This window comes from Ranitomeya imitator, chromosome 7 (assembly GCF_032444005.1).
Source record: "Ranitomeya imitator isolate aRanImi1 chromosome 7, aRanImi1.pri, whole genome shotgun sequence".
Taxonomy (NCBI): Eukaryota; Metazoa; Chordata; class Amphibia; order Anura; family Dendrobatidae; genus Ranitomeya; species Ranitomeya imitator.
In genome coordinates, this window is record NC_091288.1 from 91491248 (window position 1) to 91514022 (window position 22775).

A 22775-nucleotide genomic window follows, 5' to 3' on the forward strand; every position below is an offset into this window, starting at 1 on the left:
GTGCACATACCGAAACCCTAACCCTAACCCTACCCCTAACCCTAACCCTACCCCTAACCCTACCCCTACCCCTAACCCTAACCCTACCCCTAACCCTAACCCTACCCCTAACCCTAACCCTATTCTAACATTAGAGAAAAAAAAAAATTCTTTATTTTTTTATTGTCCCTACCTATGGGGGTGACAAAGGGGGGGGGGGGGTCATTTATTATTTTTTTTATTTTGATCACTGAGATATAATCTATCTCAGTGATCAAAATGCACTTTGGAACGAATCTGCCGGCCGGCAGATTCGGCGGGCGCACTGCGCATGCGCCCGCCATTTTGGAAGATGGCGGCGCCCAGGGAGAAGACGGACGGGACCCCGTCTGGATTGGTAAGTATGATGGGGTGGGGGGGGGACCACGGGGGGGGATCGGAGCGCGGGAGGGGTGGAATGGAGCACGGGGGGGTGGAACGGAGCACCGGGGGGGTGGATCGGAGTGCAGGGGGGGTGATTGGAGCACGGGGGGGGTGATTGGAGCACGGGGGGAGCGGACAAGAGCACGGGGGGGAGCGGAGCACAGGACGGAGGGGAGCCGGAGCAGTGTACCGGCCAGATCGGGGGGCTGGGGGGGCGATCGGTGGGGTGGGGTGGGGGCACATTAGTATTTCCAGCCATGGCCGATGATATTTCAGCATCGGCCATGGCTGGATTGTAATATTTCACCAGTTATAATAGGTGAAATATTACAAATCGCTCTGATTGGCAGTTTCACTTTCAACAGCCAATCAGAGCGATCGTAGCCACGGGGGGGTGAAGCCACCCCCCCTGGGCTAAACTACCACTCCCCCTGTCCCTGCAGATCGGGTGAAATGGGAGTTAACCCTTTCACCCGATCTGCAGGGACGCGATCTTTCCATGACGCCGCATAGGCGTCATGGGTCGGATTGGCACCGACTTTCATGAAGCCTACGTGGCGTCATGGGTCGGGAAGGGGTTAAAAAATAAAAAAATAAAAATAGGAGCCTGTGTGCAACATATACCACTATATAGTCTAAATATAAAGTTAGGTCCGGCTCACAAGTTTATCTGAAAAATCTTCAACACTTTGTTTAGGAATCATTAAAATTATAGCAAATCTATAGGAAAATGTATACCATCATCTCATTTCTGGCACTTTACGTGCCCTTGCTTCTGGTGTCTCATAAAGTTGCAATAGTACCAGAGATAAAATACATTCTGACTCCGGTTAGTACAGAGATAGGTAATTAATCACATGTCCTAATTAGTGGGTAACAATTTACAAAGACTATAGTCACAGATCGTAAATTTGAAAAATATTTATCCAAGTCAGCTAAAAATAACCATAATAGTATGAAGTAATGAGGAATTTGGGAGATACATTATCAATCAATGATGTAACATTAGAAACAAACAAAAAATGGAGTTCCATACAATGTAGTAAAATCAGATGAAAAATACTTTATTACACATAATGAAAACGTACAAAAAATAACACAAACAATATGTGAATTAGAATGCGCCCCACACCAGCTGGAGAGTCCTCGTATCTCCGGCTTCAATCTTCCAGGCGCGCATGTCTCTCTGACATCAGCAGGGGATTTCCCCTTGATGTGCACTCCTGGTGAATGCCGAGGAGCAGGAATCTACTAACTGTGGTGCGCATGCGCAATATAGACACGCCGCAAAACGAGCGCCGCTATAAAATGCCAGATTGGGGAAACTCTATTCATTCCCTCTTTGATAAAGCCTAAACGAAACACGTATTAGGGGGTGGACCAGGGTCACAGGCACTAAGTCACTTTTCATGATAGGTAAGCAACTTTGCTATTAAGGACGCTTTGTTTTTTTTTCCTTTTGAGGGTGGTACACTGTTACTTTGGCAGCTTAGGAAATCCATTATAAACAGTGCAGTTTCATTGTATGGTGGTCAATACTATAGGATTATATGAAATTTAAACCTGTCATTAATATATGTGGCTGACATCATATTCAATTGCACAAATGATCAGTGCCTTGTATTTATACCATGATAATATTTATCATTAATATATTTTTTGATGCCTTGGACAGGTGTGCATTTTACTAGGTTTTTTTGCTTGTTTGTATTCTAAGTCACATATTTTTTGTGTTATTTTTTGTACTTTTTCATTATGCGTAATAAAGTATTTTTCATCTGATTTTACTACATTGTATGGAACTCCATTTTTTGTTTGTTTCTAATTGCATCGGGAGTATACATTTATTGTCCTGTAATTTACATGGGTAAAACCAGATATTCACTAGGATTTAGATTTTTGGTTGACTATGCAATGGGAGCATTCAACGATGTAACTCTCAAAATCAGAAGCACAATCTGAAGATGCGTTTACCAGATAATTTTACTATTAGTTAGTATCAAAAACAAACAACATGCATTGCTTCACTTTGCCACAGGTTCTGTGAGCGATCTGACCACATCTAACCACATCTTTGCAACCATCCTGGAGCACAACATCCAAAATACTGTCCTCGCCTCACGTAACAGAGGTAACTTTTTCATGAAGATGTTTTTGATCTGTCTTAAATTGCTTTCTGTACTCCACGGCCTATGTGGGAAGGGAATTCTGAACTGCAGTACGACTATCAGTACTTGATTTATGACTATAGTGGAGAGAAAACTTACCTGAAAAAGGCATTTTTAAAAATTGTGACTGATTTTGTGGTTTATGTCAAAGAATGCTCCTCATGCAAGTTAAAATATGTAAAGTAGGTTCCACTATCTAATGATTCTGCACAAGAACATGAGCATTTGGCTGATGTGAAACTCAAAAGTAGTAGAAATATGTCAAAAGATTCTAGCATTTTATCAACTGCCTTATTGGAAATAAATGATTTATTTCAGATAAGTGCCATTGAACAAGTATATCGCAGCAAAAGAGGTGGCGACCATGAACATCTTATTTTAAATAGTGACTGAGACTTGGTGGATGTTTATATTTAATACCCAAGATCCCTTCGATTTAAGTTTATGTAGTAAAATAATATTACAATATTGATTTATAATTTCTCTCTAAATCTTTCGTTATTACTTATTGCTGTCATAATTGTTTTTAGCCATTTTGGATATATATTTTCAGATTCTAGGAATTTCACAGATGGACACTCAGCAGTCAGATGATCAATGACAATACTCTTTGTAAAATATGAAACACTAATTAGGATGGGTGAATAGTACACTTTTGTACTCACTGGAATCTGAATGTATTTTAAAGGATACCTGTCATGTCTGATAATGCTATTAACCTGTAAATATACTGTTCATCTGCAGATTAATAGTGTTAAGAAGTGCCCTGCCACTGTACTATAAGTGAGGCACCTGGGAGAAAATGATCCTTATTCCTCCCTGGAGCTGCTGGCTTTTAGTAATGTGGGCATGATGGTACAGCTTCAGTCACTGCTCACTATGTTGGAAGCGGTGGCTGTAAGCACTCCCCAGAACTTTGACTGATAGCTGAGATACCATGAGTAACGGCATGTAAAGTACTAGAAATGTTTTGGTGGCACACATTTTTCTATGGATTTGCGATAATGTTAATGGTTACCAAATAAATTATTAAAGATGTGTTGTATACAACTGATGAGCGAGAGCTATCTTTCTTTTCATAGAATCATAGAATGTTAGAGTTGGAAGGGACCTCAAGAGTCATTATGTCCAGTGCATTGAGCAGGGGGCTCAATGCACTGCAGGATTGACATCTCAGACAGATGTCTGTCCAGCCTCTTTATGAAGAATTCCACTGAAAGAGAACTCACCACCTCTCATGGCAGCCTGTTCCACTCATCGATCACCCTCACTGTCAAAACATTTTTCTAATATCTAATCTGCATCTTCTTCATCCTGGTAGCTCTTCTCTGAACTTGCTCCAGTTTTTCAATGTCTTTCAATGTCTTTAATTTGGTGCCCAGAACTGGACACGGTATTTCAGATGAGGTCTGACCAAGGAAGATTAGAGGGGGATAATTACGTCACATGATCTAGACTCTATGATTCTCTTAATACATCCTAGAACTGTGTTTGCCTTTTTTGCTGCTGCATGACACTGTTGACTCATGTGCATGTGATCTACTAGTATACCCAAGTCTTTTTCACATGTACTGTTGCTTAGTTCTATTCCTCCCATTCTGTAGGTGCAATTTTAGTTTTTATTGCCCAGATGTATAATCTTGCATTTCTGCCTGTTAAATACCATTCTACTAGTAGCTGTCCATTGTTCAAGCTTTTCTAGATCCTCTTGAATCCTTTCTCTGTCTTTCAAGTGTTCGTTATCACTCCTATCTTTGCATCATCTGCAAATTTGATTCATTTACCTTCAGATCCCTTATCTAGTTAATTTATAAAAATGTTGAACAACACTGGGGCCAGGACAAAGCCTTGTGGTGCCCAACTTGAAACATTGAGCCAATTATGAATGCACGTTGTAGCCTTGTCAATCCCAAACTTTGTAACTTTTTCAATAAGGATAGTATGAGATACTTTCTCAAATGTTTTGCTGAAATCTACTATATCTACCACATTTCCCTAATCCACTGAGTCAGTGATTCCATCATAGAAGGAAATTAGATTAGTCTGGCATGACTTATTTGCTACAAACTGATGCTGGATCTGGTTAAATACTGTATTCTTATCCAAGTACTTACATACATGCTATTTAATAATTTGTTCAAGGATCTTTCCTGGCATAGAAGTAATGCTCACTGGCCTTTAATTTACTGGCTCCATCTTCTTTTCTTTTTTGAAGATAGGGACATTTGCCCTTCTCCAATCTTCTGGGACTTCTCCTGTTCTCCAGGATTTTTCAAAGATGCTGGCTAGTGGTTCTGCAATTTCCTCTGCTAAGTCTTTCAGTATCCTAGTATGTAATACATCTGGACCAGGAGATTTAAATTAATTTAAATGAGGTAAGTGTTCCTTCACCATCTCTCTGTTTATGGATTGTGTGGATTCTTTTATTCCTTCAATGGCAATGTGAAGATCAGTTGGAGTTACAATTGCTTTCTTAGAGAACACAGATGCAAAATAGGAATTTAAAAGTTCCGCCTTCTCAACATAATTTTTGACCACTTCACCTTTTTCATCCTGTAAAAATCCTATAGCATCTTTGACTTTTCTTTCACTTTTCACATATCCTCAAAATCCTTTTTTACTGCTTTTGGTCTCCCTTTCAAGCCTCACTCCATTACTGGCTTTAGCTTCTCTTTTTATTCTTCTTTAGATATGCACCCCATTTCCATTTAATATCCAATTCTTTTTTCCTAGGTTCCCTTGGCAACCTATTATGACATCATCGTATCCTTGGGAACTTATTATGCCATCATTGTCACCATGGCAACCTATTATGACATCATTGTCATAATCTATATATATAATTGTCTAAGGGTTTTTCCGTCTGTCTGTCTGTCTTTCTGTCTGTCTGTCCTGGAAATCCCGCGTCTCTGATTGGTCGAGGCCGCCAGGCCTCGACCAATCAGCAACGGGCACAGCGACGATGATGTCATAAAGGACGTAGAAATCCCACGTTTCTGATTCAGCGACGGGCACAGTATCGACGTAGATGTCATAATGGTTGCCATGGCGACGATGATGTCATAAAGGTTGCTTCGACCAATCAGCGACGGGCACAGTCTGCCGCGAATTCTGGAATCATCATTGTCCATATACTACGGAGACATGCATATTCTAGAATACCCAATGCGTTAGAATCGGGCCACAATCTAGTGTCATCATAAGTTGCCATGGCCATGATGTCATAATAGTCGCCATGGCGATCATGATGTCATAATGGTTGCCATGACGAGAATGACATCATCGCTGTGTGAGCCTATTATGGCATCATTGTCACCATGTCTGCCTATTATGACACCATTGTCACCATGGCAACCATTATGACATCATTATCACCATGGTAACCTATTATGACATTATTTGTGCCTTGGCAACGTATTATGTCATCATTGCCACCATGGCAAGCTATTATGGCATTATTATCGACATTGGCAGCCCATTATAACATTATCATCGCCACGGCAATGATTATGTTATCATCATTGCCATGGCAACCATTATGACACCATTGTCACCTTGGGAACCTATTATGTCATCATTGTAGCCATTGCAACCTATTATGACATAATTGTCGCCATGGCAACCTATTATGGTGTTATTGCCACCATGGCAACTCATTATAACATCATCGTCACCATGGCAACCTTTACGTTATCATCATCTTTATGAAATCATCACCATGGCAACCTCTATGACAACCTATTATAGCATTATTGTTGCCATGGCAACCATTATGACATCATTCTTGCCTTTGGAACCTATTTTGACATCATTGTAGCCATGACAACCCATTATGACACCATAGTTGTCATGGCAACCATTGTGACATCATTGTCGCCATGGCAACTATTGAGATGTCATGGTCACCATGACAACCATTATGACATCATCATTACCATGGCAACCAATCTGACACTATCATCACCATGGCAACATCTTATGGCATCAGGCAACCTTTTATGACATCATTGTCACCATGGCAACCCATTATGACATCATTGTTACTATGGAAACCTATTATGGCATCAATTTTGACATGTTAACTGTTAACCTATTATGACATCATTGTCACCATGGCAACCGTTATGACATCAGGGCTACCATCCATGACAACCCATTATGACATCATTGTTGCCATGACAGCCATTATGACATCATCATCACCATGCCAACCTATTATGGTATTATGACAATGATGTATACCAGAAAGTCCAAGAACAGGGACATTCCACATGCTTCCCAAAATCCACAAATCTGGAAATCCAGGAAGACTAATTATTTCATGTGTGGGCACCCTTACTGAGCAGGTATCTGGATGGGTAGAGGGTCTTCATAAACCACTGGTAAAGGATACACCAAGCTTCATTCGGGACACAACTAACCTATTGAATAAACTATCAGCAATACAGTAGGTCCTCTGCCAGAAGGAACCATCCTGGCCACCATGGATGTCGAATATTTGTACTCTAATATCCCACACCAAGATGGATTAAATGCCTGCAAGTTCTTCCTGGAAAACATAGGGACTGATGCTGATTCTGTGGTGAAACTTTAAAAATTCATCCTCACCCACAATTACTTTGAATTTGAGAACAAGATATATCTACAGAAGACTGGTACAGCAATGGGAAGTAAAATGGCCCCACAGTATGCAAATCTTTTCATGGCCAAGCTTGAAAGCGACTTTTTGTACTCATGTCCCTTCAAGCCTTTGGCCTACTACAGCTACATTCATGACAATTTAATCATCTGGACGGAGTCTGAGCCACAGCTAAAGACGTTCCATGAACAGTTTAATCAATTTCATCCCACCATCATCTTGACACTCAACTACTCCTGTACTAAAATTAACTTTTTGGACACCATCATTAAGCTGCAGATCAATAAAATAGAGACATCCCTGTATAAGAAGCCAATCGACCATCCAACATACCTTAAATGGGACAGTTTCCATCTAAAACACATAAAAACTCTATTGTCTACAGGCAAGCCATCAGATACAGTCGTATATGTTCCAACCCCATGGATAGGCATGAACACCTTGGTCGCCTCAGAAAGACCTTTTTGAATCAGGGCTACCATCCAAGAACAATTGAAAACCAGATCACAAGAGCCACCAGAATATCAAGGAATCACCTGCTACATTACAAAGCTAAAGAGGGAAATAACCGGGTACCTCTAGTCCTTACCTACAATCCAAATCTGGAGGTGCTAAAGGGAGCTGCATGGAAATTACAACCTTTACTACAAAAAGATGCCCGCTTACAATCCATTTTTCCAGACCCCCTACTACTGTATTTTAAGCAGCCTCCAAATCTAAGAAGCATCATTGTCAGAAGCTCGCCGTCCTCTCCAACAGCTGCGGGAACCTTTCCTTGCAAATAGAAAAAATGTAAAACCTGTCCATTTATAATGACCACGGACAAGATAAAGATCCCCAATTCACATCAGGACTACAAGATCCCAGGTACCATCAGCTGCATCACATCTAATGTGGTGTACTTCATTATTTGTGCTAAATGTCCAACTGGGGGTCTGTATGTTGGGGAGACAGGGCAGAAACTGAGAACAAGGATAAATTATCACCGCCATACAATAAAAGAAAAAAGAATGGATCTACCTGTGGCCAAACATTTTTGTATGCATGATCATAGCACCATGGACCTGAAATTACTTGTATTGAAAGGTAGCTTCAAATCTCAGAGAGACAGAAGAATCTGGGAGTATAAGCTTATGACGACCTTTGACACACTTAGTGCAGGAAAGAATGTGTCGCATGGATTTATGCCTTTTTACATCAATTAAGGAATTTGCACTTCAGACCATGTGGGGTCATCATAACAGAACCAGACCCCAATCAGAGGACAACAAAACATTCACTCCTAATCTAGGAACTTTCCAATATTTATGGACACAACTGTTTATCACTTATCACTCTCCCATAATGACAGTTCTGTGCTGTGTTATGTATAAATATGTGATTCTTCAGAATTTGCTTTAGTCTGTGCCTGATGAAGAGACTTGAGTAGTCTCGAAATCTTTCAATTTGTTACCATCTTTTCAGTTAGCCATTAAAAGGTATCAACCACTGAGGACTCTCAATTCTAAATATTTTTCTATCTACTGGCTAACACGGTACCAAGATATTTATCTTTCCTGATGCAGACTCATCACAAACTTGGACAACCCCGTTAATATTCCTAACAAAAATATGAGAATTAGTCAGTTTCACAAAAAAACATTTACATTCAGGCACCTGATAGATGATGTAACCACTGGATATGCAAATTGCTTCAGAGAGAAAGAGGACTTGAACGCTATATTTCCACCTGTTGGAAGGTGAATAAGCCTCCTTACCTTGACAAGCCAGAGCTGATATGTCACTGTACACAAGGAGATGTCATCACTGGAGTCGTTCTCTTTCTTTTCTTCTTCATCTTGTCCAGACTCCATGGGTTTTCTCATCCACAGCTGTCTCTGCAGACTTCCATCTTCTCCGGTCTTCTGAAGCACATCCCTACACAACGCCCTTAAAGATAGCAGTGTCATTATAATGCTCCCAAATAAAAATATTTTCCCTACACTGAGCCCCTGAATAAATAATTGCCCCTCACTATATTCTCTGCACAAAATATGACCCCCACACTGTCCCTCTTATGGTGCATGCTCTACACACTGCCCCCTCCTTTCCATATGGGGCCCACCTTTTCACACTGTTCTCTTACCCTGAGTCCCCCTATAGGGCCCTGTCTCTAAACTGTGCCCCCTCATCACACTCCCCCTCCGTGGTATGCTATCACCTCTTGGCTGTGCCCTTACACTGTTCCCCCATGCTACACCCCCAACACTACTCAGTCTCTATTTTGTGTCCAATCACACTTTTTTACCCATACTGTCTCCTCACACTATTCCCTTCAATAGTCTCATCACATGTTTCCCCTTCCCTCCTCATACATTTACCCTTTCACTTTCCATACTGACTCCTTACATATCCCTCCGACTCCCCATACTGTTTCCGCAGCCATGCCATTACCCTGGCTTCCCATATTGTGTCCTCATAAATTTTCCGCTCACTCCTCATACTGTGTATGTACTCATCCCCCCATACATGCCCCCTTCTCATACATTCCTCCTCATATCGTGTCTTCAAATTTCTCCTGCTCCCCATATTGTGGCTGCACGTATCCCTTCCTTGCTTCCCCAAATCATTTCCTGTTACACAAAATCTCACCCAGCCACATTACACTAATTACCCCATCACATTAATTCTCCTTCAGCCATGTTACAGTAAATCTCCCCCCCATAGTATATGCCTACCCACACACAGTAATCACCCCCTCATACACAGTAAATACCACCTCACACACGTAGTAAATACCCCCTCACACACAGTAAATACCCCCACACAGTAAATAACGCTCACACACAGCAAATACCCCACAACACACACAATAAATACCCCCCACAATAAATACAACCACAAACACACATTAAATGCACCACCCACACCTAGAAAATACCCCCCCCACACACAGTAAATACACACACACACATATAGTAAATGTACCCCCCTAGTAAACACTACCCACACCCTGTAAATACCCCCTCCGCACAGTAAATAACACCTCCAGTAATGAAATCTCCCTCCAAGCAATACATAGAAAGTGAAAATGGAGAATCACAGAAAAAAGGGGAAGAAAGAAACATTTGACATGCATAAAAGCAAAACATTTTAAAATATTTTTGATATATATTTATATTTTTGCTTTTATGCATTTCAAATGTTTCTTTCTTCCCCTTATTTCCGTGATTCTCTATTTCACTTTGTATTTCATTCACTTGGCACACCTGTAACCTAATTTCATTAACCAATTTGTTTTGTAAATATCCCTCCCTGTCCTTGACACACATTAATACCAAGTCTAAAAGAACATGTGCTGTCCGAAACGCAACTGGTAACTGCATCCCATTCCCTGTGTTCCCCCTCCTCTCTTTTTCTATTATGGATTATGGCTAACTCACTCATGACCATTTGCTGGTTTCAAGTCATTTAAGTAAAGAATTTTTATGTTTTACTGACATCTTGAGTGCGCAAAGTTGGATCATTTCTTCATCTACTTACACAGTGAGCGACTGCAGCAGTGCTGATTGTGGACTTCCTAATCCATCACAACTGTTGGAGGGTGAGCTGGTTTTCCTTCTTTTTTTATCACATCACATAGGAGACACTGGGGCTGCAGCTTATACATCACATAGGAGACACCAGGGCTGCAGCTTATACATCACATAGGAGACACTGGGGCTGCAGCTTATACATCACATAGGAGACACCAGGGCTGCAGCTTTTACATCACATAGGAGACACTGGGGCTATAGCTTATACATCACATAGGAGACACTGGGGTTACTATTTTCATCATTGAGACAGGAGATCACAGCATGCTAACTCCCATGCTAACTTCACCCACAAAATGCGACCTGATACTAGCACTGGCCAGTGCCAAGACATAATCCTTCATTACATGCATTGCAACATTCAGTAGTGAATGCTTATTGTCTGTGCTCACAGTATAAGGAGAAATTAAAAGGCTAGAAATGTGATGCTGCCAGCCCGAGCAATCAGCCCCGGGGCCGGAGAGAAAGACATAAGGCTGGAGTATATATTGAGACGTTGGTTATTAGTCGCAGCCAGCATTCACTCATGATGGTGCTCTTGGAGCGCTCGCTAGGGCCATGGGGTACTCCAGCCGGGTTCGACGGTTTTTAAGGGGATGGTCATGGCAACAGTGACCCGGTCCGTGGCTCTGGGCGTCCAATCAAAGTCAAGTAAAGAGGGTAATAATGTTTATAGGGGATTTGTTTGTGATGCCACCCATGGTGTTCGGCAATAGGGAAATAGTCGACGCTGCTTAAGGGGACCGCTGGGGCCGATGGTGATGTAGCTGAGGTGTTGCAGCTCTCCATGGGTAGAGATAGGCCTCAGGGCAGTTAAAGAGTTAAGGTACCTTCACACTAAGCGACGCTGCAGCGATACCGACAACAATGTCGATCGCTGCAGCGTCGCTGTTTGGTCGCTGGAGAGCTGTCACACAGACAGCTCTCCAGCGATCAATGATCCCGAGGTCCCCGGTAACCAGGGTAAACATCGGGTTACTAAGCGCAGGGCCGCGCTTAGTAACCCGATGTTTACCCAGGTTACCAGCGTAAATGTTAAAAAAACAAACACTACATACTTACCTTCAGCTGTCTGTCCTCCGGCGCTCTGCTTTCCTCTGCACTGTCAGCGTCGGTCAGCCAGAAAGCAGAGTGGTGACGTCACCGCTCTGCTTTCCGGCTGGCCGGCGCTGACACAGGATGCAGGAGGAGTGCAGAGAAGCATAGCGACAGACAGCTGAAGGTAAGTATGTAGTGTTTGTTTTTTTTAACGTTTACGCTGGTAACCAGGGTAAACATCGGGTTACTAAGCGCGGCCCTGCGCTTAGTAACCCGATGTTTACCCTGGTTACCAGTGAAGACATCGCTGGATCGGCGTCACACACGCCGATTCAGCGATGTCAGCAGGGAGTCCAGCGACGAAATAAAGTTCTGGACTTTCCTTAGCGACCAACGATCTCCCAGCAGGGGCCTGATTGTTGGTCGCTGTCACACATAACGATTTCCTTAACGATATCGTTGCTACGTCACAAAAAGCAACGATATCGTTAACGATATAGTTATGTGTGACGGTACCTTTAATGTCAATGAAGGTGAATGTTGTGGTGCAGGGCAGGTGACACAATAAATAATTCTGAGGACACAGCGGGGTGCAGTTTTCACACTTTACTCACAGTTCTTACATGTAATTCCCAGCCGGGTGCTGTGTCCTCCGGGTCCATGGTCCAGCGAGCTCTCAGGTAATTCGTGGTTCACTTTCTAGTGACCCCTTTCTTATGTTTCTTCCCTGGCGGTCTCTCTGCACTGGCTTCGCTCTCCTGCCCTGCACCTCACACACAGTGTCCCAAACCAGCAGCCTCGGATCCTGTAGGGTGATGTCCTCCTGATCCCCTTGATCTTACGTGGCTGTCTTTTTGGCGAATATGTGAAGATGTGGCTGTGGCAACTACAGTTACCACAGCCTCCAACTTGCTAGCTGAGCCTTGTAGTTCTCCACTAGTCTGGGAGCTGGCTCCCCCACTGCGACCTGGTCCTTCCACTCGACTACGGTCAGTGTTAATTCGGGCGCCCAGGGTGGATTTCTCACTTCCCTGGCCCCTAGGACCCCTTCCTTCCTCCTCTCTCAGGAGCTTCTCTCTTTTTTAAAATCAGATAAATTTTTTTTAGTAAAATTTAAATTAACAGACAAGTGCAATTTTGTCAACATAGACTTTTCATATTTCAAATTACTCTCTTACTCCCCCCTCCCTCCCCTCCCCCTTATTATATATATGAACAGCAACAGGACAATAATATACATTAAAATAGCATCCTATTGGGATTATCCCCTCTCTATCCACGGTTTCCACAGTGTTTCAAAGGTTTTCCCCCCTTTTCTTTTTTCATAAATACTTCTTTCCATATTAACAATAATATCAGTCTGTCTAAAAAATTCTTGCAGTGTCGGTGGTTCTTCACTTATCCAGTGTAAGGTGATTAACCCATTACTTGCCAAATTAGCAATTTTTATATATATTTTTTTTAATGACAGATTTTTAATGATTTGGGTCCTAATGAATCAGAAATATAATTTGCAAAAGTTTTACAAGTACGGATTTTTCAGAAAAGGGCGTCCCAATATTCAAATAAAAATGACAATGACATGATTTTCTATTTTGAAAACATTCATTTTACAAACACAACACAAAAAATTGGACCTAATGATAAAAATTCTAAAATCTTAGTTGCTAGAAAAAAAAGGACATTGGTAGATAATGGGTTAATTTCTATACATACAACAATCTGGCTATTGCCAGTTTATGACAGTTAAGCTAGGGTCACATTGGGTTATGTGACCGCGTTTAACGGACTACGTTACACCGCGGCATAACGCGGTGTAATGTAGTCCGTTAACGCCGCCATAGCCTGTAATGGCGAACGCATCGCTAGCGCACGCCCACATTGGGCGTGCGCTAGCGATGTGCCGTCATTTGAGTGACGGACCGCGAACACTGCAAGCAGCGTTCGCGGTCCGTTCCTCGCTAGTGCAGATCGGGGATCTGCGCTAGCGAGGAGGGCGAACGCGGCCCCAAAATAAACATTGCATTAGCGCAATCCGCTAGCACTGGGCGCTTAGCGGATTGCCCTAACGCAATATGCACCCGGATCTCCTCCACATAGCCCAAAATGCAAACCACAGGGTCCCTTTTAATTTTACAACCATATGATTTCTCAATTGCTTCCCCCTCATCTAACCAATATGAGTTCAGCCTCGGAAATTGCCATAACATGTGCAGAATTCCTGCCCCCCCGGAATGACACCTAAGACATTCAGAGGTCTGTCTCAATCTGGCTCTACACAGCCTATCTGGAGTTCTATATACTCTATGGAGCACATATATTTGCGAGAGTCTACCTGACTCACTTAATGATAATTGGGGAATATATTCCATAATATCTTCCCACTTCTCCTCCTCTATCCTTCCCATCTCGTCCTCCCATTTCTCTTTTGCTTTAATTGGGTACCTGTTTAAGAAGGTATACAACAAATATTTGTAAATATCTAAAACCACCCCTTTTGTTCCCCCTTCGCACAAACATAGTCCACCAGAATATCTTTATGAATCTCCAAATTAACTGTTTTACTCTGTGTTATGTAGGCATGCCTGAGCTGTCTATATGGAAACCTACAGACCTCCGGTAACCCATAGCTCTCTTGCAGTGTCTCAAAGGATGTCAGTCCTTGTGCATTTTGTATTTGGGCCACATATTGAATACCCAGTAGTTTCCAATTTTTGAATTCTCCCATTTTAATAAATTCCAGTAATACGATGTTGTGCCATATTGGAGAAAGATTTTTCAAGAGGAGCCCCACTCCCTTTGTCGTTTTAATTGCCTCCCATACATTTTGTAGTAGTATCAAAGTGGGACAGGCCGTTTCAAACTTCCTAAAACTACCTGCCTCCAAGCCCTGAACTAATGGATCCCTTCCCAACAACTGAGCCAATATCCTTTGAACCGAGCCCATGCCATTCACCTCCCTCCAGCCTCTCATCTGCTGACCCTGCGCTGCCAAAAAGTAAACCCAAGGGTTCATTCGTAAGTGCCAGTCCCCCTCCGTCCTTAGACCTCTGCAGTAATTCCAGTCTGTTTCTTGGCTGTTTTTCCCCCAAACAAGATCCTGAAATATAGAATTGATGGTGCGAAACTATCTTTGCGGCACCCATATGGGGGTATTGTGCAGTACATACAGTAATTGGGGCATGAGAATCATTTTAATTAGGTTTATTCTCCCAACCTCTGAGAGATATAGTCTACACCATGCCCCTCCATCCACCACCAGAATATTAGATTCCTCCCAGTTAATTTCAAGGCCTGATACATTCCCAAATGTCTTAAGGATGTTCATCGCTCCCAGTAGTAGTGACTTCCCAGAGTCCTCCAAGAAAAGCAGCAGGTCATACAACAACATATAACATACAAAGGTTAATAAGTACATATAAGGATTACATAAATATGCTGATTACGTATATATGAAGATTAACTACATACAGTATAGTTAGATCATCACCAAGAGGCTTTTAAACATCATCCGTCTGGAATATCAGAGAAGCAAGACCAAGACAGAGAACCCCTGGGAGATTACCAACACTGCATGTGCGTCCCCAATTATGCAGGTATCAGCACACTGTACATGTACAGGTACCCCAGTTTTGGCATCTGTCTTAGTCATGTTTCTCTGGTCTTATATAGTGAATAACACTATATAGTAACTCTAGTTTCACCCACACCTTCAAGTGGCCACTTTTCAAGGTTGGAAGAAACTGAGATATCATGGAGTCATCAGACGAGGGGCTATAAGCCCCTAGAAAATAAAAGCCCCAAGGATTTAGATCAAACCACCATAGTTTCAGTAAACCTTAATGTTTTACAACGACAAACAGCAAACATATAGAGGCTTAGAACTGTTTGTGAAGTGAATAAACAAACATTTATCAATATTGTGTCACTATGAGCATTGTCTGTCACATCTATAAATGTTTTACAAGAAATGCAGCTATATGATTGTCTGAATGCATTCGGTATACAGTATTTCAATCTTGTTTACAAATCGCCATTTCTATATTCTCCATTTGTTCATTTGAGGCAGAAAAAGTTAAGGCTCACAAGGAGAGAAACAAATATAGTGGACAAAGCTACATTTTTAATGAACTACTGAGGCAAAGTAACAGCATTGCTTTATCAAATTTATATTAAGTGTATTGTGTCCAATGTTAGCAACCAGGCAACACCAAAAGGAACTTTTCAAGTGAGCTCTTTAACAAATGTTATGATTATGAAGTGTTTGCCAACAAGGATGTGGTTTCACCAATGGGGGGTAGCTTTTGTAAAAATAGACTAGTGCCATCACAGCTCCCTTGACCAAACTTCACCAGCCTATAACAGTACAAAGCACGTTCACCCTGGTGATCTAGTGGCAGTTAAACAAGAGACATTGCAGGAGACAGTTAAGAAGTAGGCCCAATGGAATGCCATGCCCAATTCCGCAATGTGGGGTCCTTTTTGGACTGATTGAAATAGTGCCATCACAGCCCCCTAGCCCTAAATGCCCCGTACAGACCACATTCACCCTGGTGATCTACTAGCAGGTACAGGACAGATTACACGCAACCGAGTTAAGAGGTAGGCCCAATGTAATGTCATGCCCAATTTCCCAATGTAAAATCCTTTTTTAAAAAAAATAAAAGAGTGCCATCACAGACCCCTTGGCCAACATGCAACGTACAGAGCACGTTGACCCTGGTGATCTAGTGGCAGGTACAGGACAGATTGAAGGAGACCGAGTTAAAAAATAGGCCCAATGGAATGCCATGCCCAATTCCCCAATGTGGTGTCCTTTTTGGACTGATTAAAATAGTGCCATTACAGCCCCCTTGGCCAAAATGCACCATACAGAGCACGTTGACCCTGGTGATCTAGTGGCAGGTACAGGACAGATTGCAGGAGACCGAATTAAGAAGTAGGTCCAAAGAAATGTCATTCCCAATTCCCCAATGTGTTGTCCTTTTTGGACTTAAAAATATAGTGCCATCACAGCCCCATGCCCAAAAATCAATGGCCTATAACAGTACTGAGCACGTGCACCCTGGTCATCTAGTGGCAGTTAAAGGACACATTGCAGGAGACAGAGTTAAGAAGTTGGCCCAATGTAATGTCATGCCCAACTCCCCAATGTAAAATCCTTTCTTTCTAAAAAGAAAAGAGTGCCATCACAGGCCCCTTGGCCAACATTCACAGTACAGAGCACGTTCACCCTGGTGATCTACTGGCAGGCACAGGACAGATTGCAGAAAACAGAGTTAAGAAGTCGGCCCAATGTAATGTCATGCCCAATTCCCCAATATAAAATCCTTTTTATTAAAAAGAAAAGAATGCCTTCACAGGGCCCTTGGCCAACATGCACCATAAAGAGCACTTTCACCCTGGTGATCTACTGGCAGGTACAGGACGGATTGTAGGAGACAGAGTTAAGAAGTCGGCCCAATGTAATATCATGCCCAATTCCCCAATGTAAAATCCTTTTTTTAAAAAAGAAAAGAGTGCCATCACAGGCCCCTTGGCCAACATTCACCATACCGAGCACGTTCACCCTGGAGATCTAGTGGCAGGTACAGAACAGATTGCAAGACACAGAGTTAAGAAGTCGGCCCAATGTAATGTCATGCCCAATTCCCCAATGTAGAATCCTTTTTTTTTTAAAGAAAAGAGTGCCATCACAGGCCCCCAGGCCAACATGCACCATACAGAGCACGTTCACACTGGTGATCTACTGGCAGGTACAGGACAGATTGCAGGAGACAGAGTTAAGAAGTGGGCCCAATGTAATGTCATGCTCAATTCCCCAATGTGCTGTACTTTTTAAAAAAAATAAAAGAGGGCCATCACAGCACCCTTGGCCAAAATGCACCATACAGACCACGTTCACCCTGGTGATATGGTGGTTCTGGATGAGGAGGATGAGGATAAGGAGGAGGATGAAAACAAACAGACCAAATCTGGAAGAGTATACCCATGTGTGGTTGTGCAGAGGTGCATGAAAATACACCTCCCCAAAACAGAGAATGTATTTGAGGTTATGTTTCGGTGGTTTCACTTGGTGGTGTACAGAAGTCTTTCCCAATCCAGGCCTTGTTCATTTTGATAAGAGTCAGCCTGTCAGCATTTTCAGTTGACAGCCAGATGCTCTTATCTGTTATAATTTCACCAGTGGCACTAAAAACCCTCTCTGACAGAACCCTAGCAGCATGGCAGGCCAGTACCTCCAAGGCGCAGAGAGCCAGTTCATGCCACGTGTCCAGCTTGGATACCCAATAATTAAAAGGCACCTAGGAATCACAGAGAACGTTTGTATGATCTGCAAGATACTCCCTCACCATCATCCCAAACATTGCACTTCTTGTGACAGCACCCCTTGCCTCCATGCCACCACGATGGGAGGGTCTGAGAAAACTGTCACAGAACTTGGCCATTGTTCCCCTGCCTGAGCTAAATTGTACTTCTGTCTCTCTCGCTTGGAGTCCTTGGTTGTACAACAAACTCTGACGTCTGCTGCCAGCGTTCTCACGTGGGAATTTTCTAAGTATTTCCGCTACAAGGGCCCTCTGGTACTGCAACATTTTAGCACACCTCTATGTCTCAGGCAGAAGAGATTGAAAGTTCTCCTTGTAGCGTGGGTCTAGAAGTGTCACCAACCAGTAATGAGTGTCACCCAAAATTTTGATAATCCGAGGGTCACGTGAAATGCAGCGCAATATAAAGTCAGCCATGCGTGCCAGACTGCTAACAGGCAAGACTTCCGTGTCCTCACCAACAGGACGACTGACCATGCTGTCCTCCTCATCCTCAACCTCCTCCTCCTCCCTGTCCTCAGGTCATCCCCGCTGAACAGAAGCTAATATACATATGTTTGTAGTACCGTCTATAGCGCATGAAAGTAGCTCCTGTTCTTCCTCCTCCTCCTCCTCATTGCCTACCAATCCACATTGAGAAGACATGAGGCTGGGCTGAGTGTAATCCCCCTGTATGTTTCCTTGCTCCATGTCCTCATGCTCCGCCTGCAATGCATCCTCTTTGATTGTGAGCAGAGTTTTTCAGAATGCTGAGAAGTGGGATGGTGATCCTAATTATGGCATCATCGCCGCTCACCATCTTGATGCAGTCCTCAAAGTTTTGAGGATGTTGCATACAGTACAGACCAAAAGTTTGGACAAATCTTCTCATTTAATGATTTTTCTGTATTTTTATGACTATGAAAATTGTACATTCACACTGAAGGCATCAATACTATGAATTAACACATGTGGAATTATATACTCAACAAAAGAGTGTGAATCAACTGAAATTATGTCTTATATTCTAGGTTCTTCAAAGTAGCCATCGTTTGCTTTGATGACTGATTTATACACTCTTGGCATTCTCTTGATGAGCTTCAAGAGGTAGTCACCAGGAATGGTTTTCACTTCACAGGTGTGCCCTGTCAGGTTTAATAAGTGGGATTTCTTGCCTTATAAATGGGGTTGGGACCATCAGGTGTGTTGTGCAGAAGTCTGGTGGATACACATCTGATAGTCCTACTGAATAGCCTGTTAGCATTTGAATTATGGCAAGAAAAAAGCAGCTAAGTAAAGAAAAATGAGTGGCCATCATTACTTTAAGAAATGAAGGTCAATCAGTCTGAAAAATTGGGAAAACTTTGAAAGTGTCCCCAAGTGCAGTGGCAAAAACCATCAAGCGCTACAAAGAAACTGGCTCACATGAGGACCGCCCCAGGAAAGGAAGACCAAGAGTCACCTCTGCTTCTAAGAATAAGTTTATCCGAGTCACCAGCCTCAGAAATCACAGGGTAACAGCAGCTCAGATTAGAGACCAGGTCAATGCCACACAGAGTTCTAGCAGCAGACATATCTCTACAACAACTGTTAATAGGAGATTTTGTGCAGCAGGCCTTCATGGTAAAATAGCTGCTAGGAAACCACTGCTAAGGACAGGCAACAAACAGAAGAGACTTGTTGGGCTAAAGAACACAAGGAATGGACATTAGACCAGTGGAAATCTGTGCTGGTCTGATGAGTCTAAATTTGAGATCTTTGGTTCCAACCACCATGTCTTTGTGCGACGCAGAAAAGGTGAACGGATGGACTCTACATGCCTGGTTCCCACCGTGAAGCATGGAGGAGGATGTGTGATGGTGTGGGGGTGCTTTGCTGGTGACACTGTTGGGTATTTATTCAAAATTGAAGGCATACTGAACCAGCATGGCTACCACAGCATCTTGCAGCGGCATGCTATTCCATCCGGTTTGCGTTTAGTTGGACAATCATTTATTTTTCAACAGGACAATGACCCCAAACACACCTCCAGACTTTGTAAGGGCTATTTGACCAAGAAGGAGAGTGATGGAGTGCTACGCCAGATGACCTGGCCTCTACAGATGGTTGGGGTGAGCTGGACCGCAGAGTGAAGGCAAAAGGGCCAACAAGTGCTAAGCATCTCTGAGAACTCCTTCAAGATTGTTGGAAGACCATTCCCGGTGACTACCTCTTGAAGCTCATCAAGAGAATGCCAAGAGTGTGCAAATCAGTCATCAAAGCAAAAGGTGGCTACTTTGAAGAACCTAGAATATAAGACATAATTTCAGTTGTTTCACACTTTTTTGCTAAGTATATAATTCAACATGTGTTAATTCATAGTTTTGATGCCTTCAGTGTGAATGTACAATTTTCATAGTCATGAAAATACAGAAAAATCATTAAATGAGAAGGTGTGTCCAAACTTTTGGTCTGTACTGTATGTCTGACATCCATGTCCACTCCTGAGGTCTTATGTGTGGAGTCTGACCTGAAATTTAACGAACTTATTGATGTTGGTAGTCAACAACGGCCCTCTCCTGCTCACAAATCCTTTCCAACATATGCAGCGTAAAGTTCCAGCGCGTGGGGACATCACACAACAGTCGGTGAGCTAGAAGCTGAAACCGCTGCTGAAGCACGGCAAGATTGACTGAAGCTGTAGCTGGCTTTCTAAAATGGGCAGACAGACGGTGTACTTTCACTAGCAGATCCGGTAGCTCCGGGTAGCTTTTCAGAAAACGTTGAACCACAAGGTTAAGCACATGGGCCAAGCAAGGTACATACAATAAAACTCTCAGAAATAACATGAGTCCCAAATGAGAGATATTTAAATTCCAGTAAATATCTGATTTTACCCATGTAAGTAATAAGACAGTAAAGTATACTCCTAATAATTTAGAAAACAACAAAAAAATGGAGTTCCATGCAAAATAGTAAAATCAATTACAAAATATTTTATTGCACAAATAATTTCCAATTAATACACAATACATACAAACAAAAAGGAGACCCTAGTAAAAAACACCCAAATTCAAGGCCTGGAGATGAATATTCATAATATCACCATGGTATTAATGAACAGCACCAATACTAGTACAAAGAAGTATGGTGTAAGTCCATATATAGCTGGCTTAATTAGTATAATCATATAATATGAACCACCATACAACCATCGTAAATAGCAAAACTTTCCATACTGACCAAGTGTCACCCACACGGGAAGGAAACAGAAACAAATAAGGTGCATACAAGGTGCATATTAGCAAAGTTCCTTACCTATGGTGAAAGTAACCAACTGCCTGGGACCCTGGATAAACCCCCTGTATGTGTGTGAGCTCACCTTGCCTCAGAGCCGCCACCAGGTTACGGCCATTGTCCCACACAACCATGCCTGGCTATAGGCTCAGCGGTGTCATCCAAACATCTGACTGCTCTTTCAGCGCTGTCCACAACTTTTCTGCATTGTGCGGTTTGTCACTTATGCAGATTAGCTGCAGCACAGCCTGTTGCCGCTTGGCTGAGGCAGTGCTGCAGTGCTTCCAGCTTCTGACTAATGTGTTGATTTCAGACATGGAGGATGAAGAGGAGGAGGAGGAGGTGCAGGAGCTGTAGACTGTGGGGGCAATCCTGATTGACGTAGGGCCAGGAATCCTCGGTGTGGGGAGGATGTGATCCATCCCAAGGTCCGACTGGGTCCCGGCTTCCACTATGTTAACCCAGTGTGCCTTCATTCAGATGTACCACCCCTGCCCACAAGCACTTGTCCACGTGTCCATGGTTTGGTGGACTTTCCCGGCAACAGCATTGTTGAGGGCATGGGTAATGTTGTGTGACACATGTTGGTGTAATGCCGGTACGGCACACTGGGAGAAATAGTGGCGACTGGGGACCGAGTTCCTTGGGACAGCCGCCGCCATCAGGTTGTGGAAGGTTTCCGTCTCAACAAGCCTAAAAGGCAGCATTTCTAGCGCAAGCAGAAGAGAAATATTAGAATTGATGGCTGTGGCCTGTGGGGCATTTGTTGTGAATTCTGTTGTCAAGCTCCCTCCTGTGGTCATGAATGGTACTTCGGCTGGTTCTGTCCATGGGCTTCCTCTGGTGGTTGTGAGTGGGGCTGCGGCTTCTGAGGTTCCTTCCACAGGTGACGAGGTTAATTCGTTAGCTGGCTGCTCTATTTAACTCCACCTAGATCTTTGCTCCATGCCACCTGTCAATGTTCCAGTATTGGTCTAGTTCTCTCCTGGATCGTTCTTGTGACCTGTCTTCCCAGCAGAAGCTAAGTTCCTGCTTGTTATTCTCTGGTTTGCTATTTTTCTGTCCAGCTTGCTATTTTGTTTGTTGTCTTGCTTGCTGGAAGCTCTGGGACGCAGAGGGAGCGCCTCCGCACCGTGAGTCGGTGCGGAGGGTCTTTTTGCGCCCTGTGCGTGGTCTTTTTGTAGGTTTTTGTGCTGACCACAAAGCTACCTTTCCTATCCTCAGTCTGTTCAGTAAGTCAGGCCTCACTTTGCTAAATCTATTTCATCTCTGTGTTTGTATTTTCATCTTTACTCACAGTCATTATATGTGGGGGGCTGCCTTTTCCTTTGGGGAATTTCTCTGAGGCAAGGTAGGCTTTATTTTTCTA